Here is a 7,861-nt window from a genome sequence, read left to right as displayed (position 1 = left end):
GCAACGCACCAACCATGAGTCTCCCTCATTCTCACAGTACCTCCCATCTGTCCCCCCATAGAATCCCCAATGACTAATGCTCTGCTCCTCTTCCCCCTTCCCTTCTGAGCAACAGGGATAGATTCTGTGCCAGAGACCTGTGCCCCATTGCTTACCCCTGGTAAATCGTTCTCCCTCCCCCCACCTCCCAAACAGTACCCAAAACGGTATACTTGGCTTTGAGGGGAATGGTCACAGGGGATCCCTCACTGTCTGCCGGTTCCCTTTCCATCCCCTGACAGTGACCCATTTACCTTCTTCTTTTACCTGAAGTGTGACCACCTCCCTGTAACTCCTCTCAATAGCCCCCTCCGTCTATCAAACGATCCAAAGTTCATCCCAGCTCCAGCTCCAGTTCCCTAACACGGTTTTCGAGGAACTGGAGTTGGATGCACATCCTGCAGAGGAAGTCAGCAGGGACACTAGTGGTGACCCTTACCTCCCACATTCTGCAGGAGGAACATTCAACTGCCCTAACCGCCATTCCCACAATTCTAAATTCCCAAAGAGCCTACTGAAAAACTAAAAAAATGAAACCAGTTATCTGGATATTATTAAACTGGAGAGGGTTCAGAAAAGATTCACCAGGATGTTGCAGACAATGGAGCGTTTGAGTCCTACAAAGAGGCTTACTGGACTGGGACCTTTTCCACTGGAGCATAGGAGATTAAGGGGTCACCTTATAGAAGTTTATAATCCACAAGGGGTATAGATCAGGTGAATGGCATGTATCTTTTTTCCCTAGAGTATGGATTTAAAGACTAGGCAGCACATTTCTAAGAGGTAAAAACAATGACTGCAGATGCTGGAAACCAGATTCTGGATTAGTGGTGCTGGAAGAGCACAGCAGTTCAGGCAGCATCCGAGGAGCTTCGAAGGTAAGAGGAGACACAGAGGCAAATTTTTACACAAGTGATTCATGTGTGGGATGAACTTTCAAAGGAATTAGTGGATATGGGTACAATTACAACACAGTACATGAATAAGAAATGTTTGGAGGGTAAGGGACCAGGTGCAGGCAGGTGGAACTAGTTTAGATTGGGATTATGGTCAGCATGGACTGGTTGGACCGAAGGGTCTGTTTCCGTGCTGTATGACTCTGACTCTCCATGCAAAGAAGGGGGGAGAAAACATAGGGTAATACTTCAAAATTACAAGCAAAACTTGAATTGGTTCCTGTAATTCTCACAGGCCCTGATTCTCCTTGTGTGCATTTTTAGCTTCTTTTGTCTTTATTTCAGATTTCCAATACTTGTGATTACATTTTGCTTTCCTCGTTAATCAGTCGAACAGTTTGTGGTTTACGCCTTGTCCATTCATCCCCAAGGGACTTGTTCTTCACAAAAACTGGCTGAACATTTCAGAGCTGCACAAATCATTACTCCCCAGGAGAGGTAGGGTCAAGGGCCCCATCGAGAAGGTGCCCAGACAGCTGGTACTCATGAACAGTTTTTCAGGATGTAGATGATGGAATCAGTGTACCGGGACTCTCTTCTGCATAGCACTGCATTAGGTTGGCTCACAAGGCAATCACTTCGAAAGGGGTAATTGAAATCTGCAGGGATTTAATCACACCACACAATGTTTCACAATTTCCATCACACGCAAACAAACATATTCGTTGTACCTCTGAATGAGTTAATTGCATTTCACAACTTGACGTTACGCTTTTGTGGCTTTCAATTATCAAAAAATTAGCAGGAGCCACATAACGGTGAGGGAGAGAGGTAAACACACAGCAGTAAGTACGTTAATTGAAACTAGACAAGGTGAACAACGATTGTGGAATTAGAAACCTACTCATGGACAGCTGTTTCCTGTTCAGTCATTACATGTAACAAATTAGTATGTCACGCACTGCAACTCCTTCTTCCAAAGCCATTGAGTGCGCCAAACCAAACTAAAATGCACAAAGAGGGTTGCTGCTGATCAGAACAATGGAGTGTCACATTTGCTTAACAAAAGCTCACATCAAGCGACAGTATTGAATGGAAAATGCTTGTTTCAGTTTGTCATTGACCACAGGCAGCTCACTGCCCGAGAAGGTGGTGCGAGTGGATTCAGTCATAACTTAGGTAAAGGAACTGACTGAATCCCTGAAAGGGGAGCAATTTTGCAAGGCTGTGCAAAAAGACCACAGGGAGTGGGACTAACTGGATAACCCACTAAAGGTAGAGTCATTATGAGCTGAATTGTGTGTGAGACAGATCCGTGATTCTAAGGAACACTCAATTCGGAATAATTAACTTGCAGTCAGATGATATTTGAAGTGGAACCTCAATAGCCTTTGCTTTGATCTTATGACTAATGCAAAACATGGGTGATGTGTGACCATTGTGTAATTGAGTTAAAGGTGGACTGGTCCAGGAGGAAGTCATTATAACTCAGCTCCTGAATCAGCATAGACTGTCTACAGGCAAACATCAGGACTGTGTTGGAACGCTCTCCCCATTGGCCAACAGAACTCAAGAAGCTTGACACTATCTAGAACAAAGCAACCTGTTTGTTTGGCATCTCATCTGCCACTTCAAACATCCAGTCCCTCCACCATCAGTGCTCCGTGGCGACAGTGTGTAACAGGGATGTTTAACAATGTCTTCCATTCCCATAGCCTCTACCAACTTGAAGCACAAGGGCAGCAGATGCGAGGGAATATCGAAACCCTCTCTATACTTCACTCCACCTTGATCTAGAATTATATAGCTCTCATTTCACTGTTATTGTGTCAGAATGCTGGATACCTTAACAGTATTGAGGGACTATCTAAACCACAAGCACTGCAGTGGTCATGGGGGTTGCTCAATGGTTAGCATTGCTGCCTCACAGCATTAGAGATTTAGGTTCAATTCTAGCCTCAGGTGACAGTCTGTGTAGAGTTTGCAAGTTCTCCCCTGTGTGGGTTTCCTCCCTGTTCCTCCCACAGTCCAAAGATGCACAGTTTAGGTGGATTAGCCATCCTAAATTGCCCACACTGTACAGGGATGTGCAGCTAAGGTGGATTAGCCATGGGAAATGCAGGGTTACAGGAAAAGGGTAAGGGGTAGGTTTGGGTGGGATGCTCTTTAGGGGATTGGTGTGGAATTGATAGGCTGTAGGGATTCTATGCTTCTGAGAAAGCTCACCACCACTTTCAACTAAAAGGCCTACTCATGCTCTTATTCCTACACCTATATCTACACCTACTACAGGACAGCCAAGGCCCTTGGTATTTACCCTAAACTTTGGAAAACTGACCTGATTTGTACTATTCATTGAAGAACAGCACAAAATCTCAGTAAACAGTAATGTGATTGAAGAAGTGAATATCCACCAAAGATCATAGATTAGTAGAAGTATGAAAGATGGCATAAGGAACATTTTGTTATGTAGCAGGTTGTGAGGCTCTGCAATCACTGAGCAAGTGGCAGATAGGAGTAGATTCAAGAATAACTTTCAAAAGAAACCGCTCTGAAAGTACAGTGGGGGAAGAGAGGGGAATGTGAGCTAACTGGTGTTATAACACAGCGGTGAATCCCTCTGTTAATTAAACCAAGCACCCAGGAGAGCTCACCTCTCTCATAATCTGTTAAGATATGATTGACAGAGAATTCCCCAAACTCCACTATTTAAAGAAAATTACATCAATTTGTTCTTTAACTCAAAAAGTGAATATTAAACAACAACTATTCACAACTCTAAGCCCCCCTTTCTCTTAGCTGCTTATTACTTGCCTCCAGTTCTATAACAACATACTGTTCCAATAAAACACTTATTAAATTATATCAACTTAATTTCAAAACCGCATAGCAGCTGTCATCTTCAGTGTCTTTCTTCTTCTGGCTGAAGATCTCCCTGGGTCATCTTCTTTCTTTTTGCTGGGAATATGTTTCATATGAAAAGGTACCTTTGATAGAGAGTGTTTCCTAATCACTTGGGTCTCTCTCAATGGTAGTTACTCTATCTGACTTTCAAAATGCCTGCCTATTTTATATCCCCAACATCAGATCATCTCATTGGTTCGATGTTGGCAAAACAATAAATTCAAACTTGATTGGGTTTTAGTATCCTGGGACATAATTTAAACTGACTGGTTAAATTTGATTTGGTACCAAAACAGCAACCAACTCAGGTATCCATTTCACAGCCAAATGTTGCATCTTTTCAATTTTCCACGACACTCTGAGATTGCTAGCTAAACATATACACAGGTCTTGTAAGCTCTCAGTTCCAAACAGCATTCATTCTCTCTTAAAGGTACAGTCCACACCTTCAACTTCATAACACCAGACAGCCCTTTCAAAGAGTTAGAACAGACATGGTAAGTTTGCCAAAAGCAAAATACTGCAAATGTTGAAAATCTGAAAGAAACACAGACAATGCTGCAAAAAAATCAGCAGCTGTTATTTCAAGCCCAAGAACAGTCATATTGGATTTGAAACATTAACTCCGTTTCTCCCTCCACTGGTGCTGTCAGACCTGCTGAGTTTCTCCAGCATTCTTTGTTTGTACAAAGATAACTGCTATAAGGTTCGTTGCTGGGTTTGCTCTTACTTAGCAATCTTTATGTTCATCTTTAGTTTTCCATATTCTTGTTATTTGAAAAAGAAAGCCCTCTTCCTTACCCCTGTTGCTGAAGTAATACGTCCCTTTCCCTGTGATTAGATTAGATTAGACTTACAGTGTGGAAACAGGCCCTTCGGCCCAACAAGTCCACACCGACCCGCCGAAGCGCAGCCCACCCATTCCCCTACATTTACCCCTTACCTAACACTATGGGCAATTTAGCATGGCCAATTCACCTGACCCTGCACATCTTTTTGGACTGTGGGAGGAAACCGGAGCACTCGGAGGAAACCCACGCAGACACGGGGAGAACGTGCAAACTCCACACAGTCAGTCGCCTGAGGCGGGAACTAAACCCGGGTCTCTGACGCTGTGAGGCAGCAGTGCTAACCACTGTGTCACCGTGCCGTCCACTTGCTAGTATCATTTGTTTAATACTAATTCCATGAAGCTGACAATGATTTGCAATGCATTAGTTTAACATAGCTTATGTATGAAGTCTGAATGCACAGTGTGCAGAAATCCAATGGAAATATAGTGTCAGTTCAACAGATTAACAAAGCTTAAAATGAGTTTATGAAATATTATTATTCAGATAGAATAATGCAAATGTAGAGCACAGAGGTGAGTTAGCTCTTTCTCCACCTCAAAAATGCTGGGTTAAAAGTTGGCAACTGTATTGAGGTACACTGGAAACTGAACAATTAGTTGGGTTTTAAAACAAACAGAAGAATGCAAGCTTTAACACATTTTGGTGGAACAATCAGAGGCAAGAGTTGTACAATTAACGGTCGGGCCTTGAGTGGTGCTGTGGAACAGAGGAACTTAGGGGTTAAGCCACATAATTTTTTGAAGTTTGTGTCAGATAGGGACAGAGAGAGAGTTCAGAACAGAGTTATCAGGATGTTGTTATGAAGATGCTGGGAAATCTCAGCAGGTCTGGCAGCATCTGTAAGAAGAGAAAAGAGCTGACGTTTCGAGTCTAACTGACCCTTTGTCAAAGCTTAAAAAAAAAGGGAGAAATAGGGAGGCATTTATACTGGGCTGAGTCATGGCTCCAGAAGCAAAGGTAGCAATAAAGAGGTGATAATCACAGTGCACAGAGGAACAACATCTCATCTTGTGACTAAGCATGTTACTGCCTACCGGTCTCAACATTGAATTCAACAACTTCAGAGAATTACCCGACCTCTCTGTTTTCATTCTGCTCCGTAATTTTATTTCATTTATTTTATTTACCTTTTTTAAATAATTTTTCACTGTTCTGTACCTCTTATTTCAAGAGGGTTGGAATATAAAAGCACCGTTGTGCTACTGAGACTTTATAAAGCTCTGGTTAGGCCCCATTTGGAGTACTGTGTCCAGTTTTGGTCCCCACACCTCAGGAAGGACATACTGGCACTGGAACATGTCCAGCAGAGATTCACACGGATGATCCCTGGAATGGTAGGTCTAACATATGAGAAACGGCTGAGGATCCTGGGATTGTATTCATTGGAGTTTAGAAGATTAAGGGGAGACTTAATAGAGACGTACAAGATAATACATGGCTTGGAAAGGTTGGACGCTAGGAAATTGTTTCCGTTAAGTGAGGGGACTAGGACCCGCGGACACAGCCTTAGAATTAGAGGGGGTCAATTCAGAACAGAAATACGGAGACATTTCTTCAGCCAGAGAGTGGTGGGCCTGTGGAATTCATTGCCGCAGAGTGCAGTGGAGGCCGGGACGCTAAATGTCTTCAAGGCAGAGATTGATAGATTCTTGTTGTCTTGAGGAATTAAGGGCTACGGGGAGAATGCAGGTAAGTGGAGTTGAAATGCCCATCAGCCATGATTGAATGGCGGAGTGGACTCGATGGGCCGAATGGCCTTACTTCCACTCCTATGTCTTATGGTCTTATGGTCTTATTTCTTGATTGTCTCTCTTTCTCTCACTCCCCACTCTCTCATCATCTTTTTCCTCTCCTCTTCCCCCTTTGCTACCCTTCTCCCCTGTTTTCCATATTGCCTCTGCTTCACCCATTCCCCACCCCACCCCCCCACTCCCCACCCCCATCCAGCACATATTTTGTCACATAGCACTGGCTTCAGCCTTGGTCCTAATCTCCCTATAATCTCTCTATGCACTGTTATTATCACCTCTTTATTGCTACCTTTGCTTCTGGAGCCATGCATCACCTTCTCTCAGCCTGGTATAAATACTCCCCCTATTTCTCCCCTTTTTTTAGCTTTGACAAAAGGTGAGTTAGACTCGAAATGTCAGCTGTTTTCTCTCCTTACAGATGCTGCCAGACCTGCTGAGATTTTCCAGCATTTTCTCTTTTGGTTTCAGATTCCAGCATCCGCAGTAATTTGCTTTTATCCAGTGGTTATGAAGATGTTTAGCACAGTTGTCTTCATTGCTCAGACCTTTGAGTATAGGCATTAGGATGACATGTTGAAGTTGTACAGGACATTGGTGAGACCCCTTCTGGAGTACTATATCCAGCTCTGGTCTCCCTGTTATACAAAGGATACTACAAAGCAAGAGAGAGTTCAGAACAGAGTTATCAGGATGTTGCTAGGTATGGAATGTTTGAGTTATAAAAAAAGGCTGTATAGGCAATTTTCCCTGCAGTGTAGGAGGCAGAGAGGTGACCTTGTAGAAGTTTATAAGATAATGAATGTTATAGGTTGGATTGATGACAGGTTTCTTTTACCAAGGGTGGGGGAGTTTTAAGACTAGAGAGCATGCTTTTAAGGTGAGAAGAGAGAGATTTAAAAAAGAGGGGCAACTTTTTTATACAGAGGGTGGTTCATATGTGGAATTAACTTTCTGAGGAAGTGGTGGATGTGGGTTTAAAGACATTTGGAAATGTACATGAACAGGAAAACTTTAAAGGGATATGGGCCAGGAGCAGGCAGATGGAACTGGTTTAGTTTGGAATATGAGTCTATGACTCCATTAGTAGATGCATGTTCCATTTGCCTGAATAAGTGCTGCTCCAGTGCCCCCCAAGATACTTGACACTGTCTATATGGATGGCACAGTGGTTAGCACTGCTGCCTCACAGTGCCAAAGACCTGGGTTCGATCCCTGCCTCAGGCAACTGCCTGTGTGGAGTTTGCACATTGTCTGTGTGGGTTTCCTCCCACAGTCCAAAAATGTGCAGATTAGGTGAATTGGCCATGCTAAATTGCCCATTGTGTTAGGTGTAGGGGAATGGGTTTGGATGGGTTGTGCTCCGGCGGGTCGGTGTGGACTTGTTGGGCCGAAGGGCCTGTTTCCACACTGTAAGTAA

General features: G+C 43.5%; 1 long non-coding RNA gene across 1 annotated transcript in view; it reads right to left on the bottom strand.

Moving 5' to 3' along the window:
* Positions 1–1,182: 1,182 nt before the first annotated feature.
* Positions 1,183–7,861, bottom strand: part of LOC140494990 (uncharacterized) — a 49,616-nt gene continuing 42,937 nt past the window's right edge. Inside the window, exon 3 of the long non-coding RNA XR_011964057.1 lies at positions 1,183–1,594. This is a non-coding gene — a long non-coding RNA (uncharacterized lncRNA). The remainder of the gene's footprint in view (positions 1,595–7,861) is intronic.

This window comes from Chiloscyllium punctatum, chromosome 2 (genome assembly GCF_047496795.1).
Source record: "Chiloscyllium punctatum isolate Juve2018m chromosome 2, sChiPun1.3, whole genome shotgun sequence".
Lineage (NCBI taxonomy): Eukaryota > Metazoa > Chordata > Chondrichthyes > Orectolobiformes > Hemiscylliidae > Chiloscyllium > Chiloscyllium punctatum.
The sequence above is the reverse complement of the archived record's forward strand: the minus strand, read 5'-3'. Positions and strand labels throughout refer to the sequence as shown.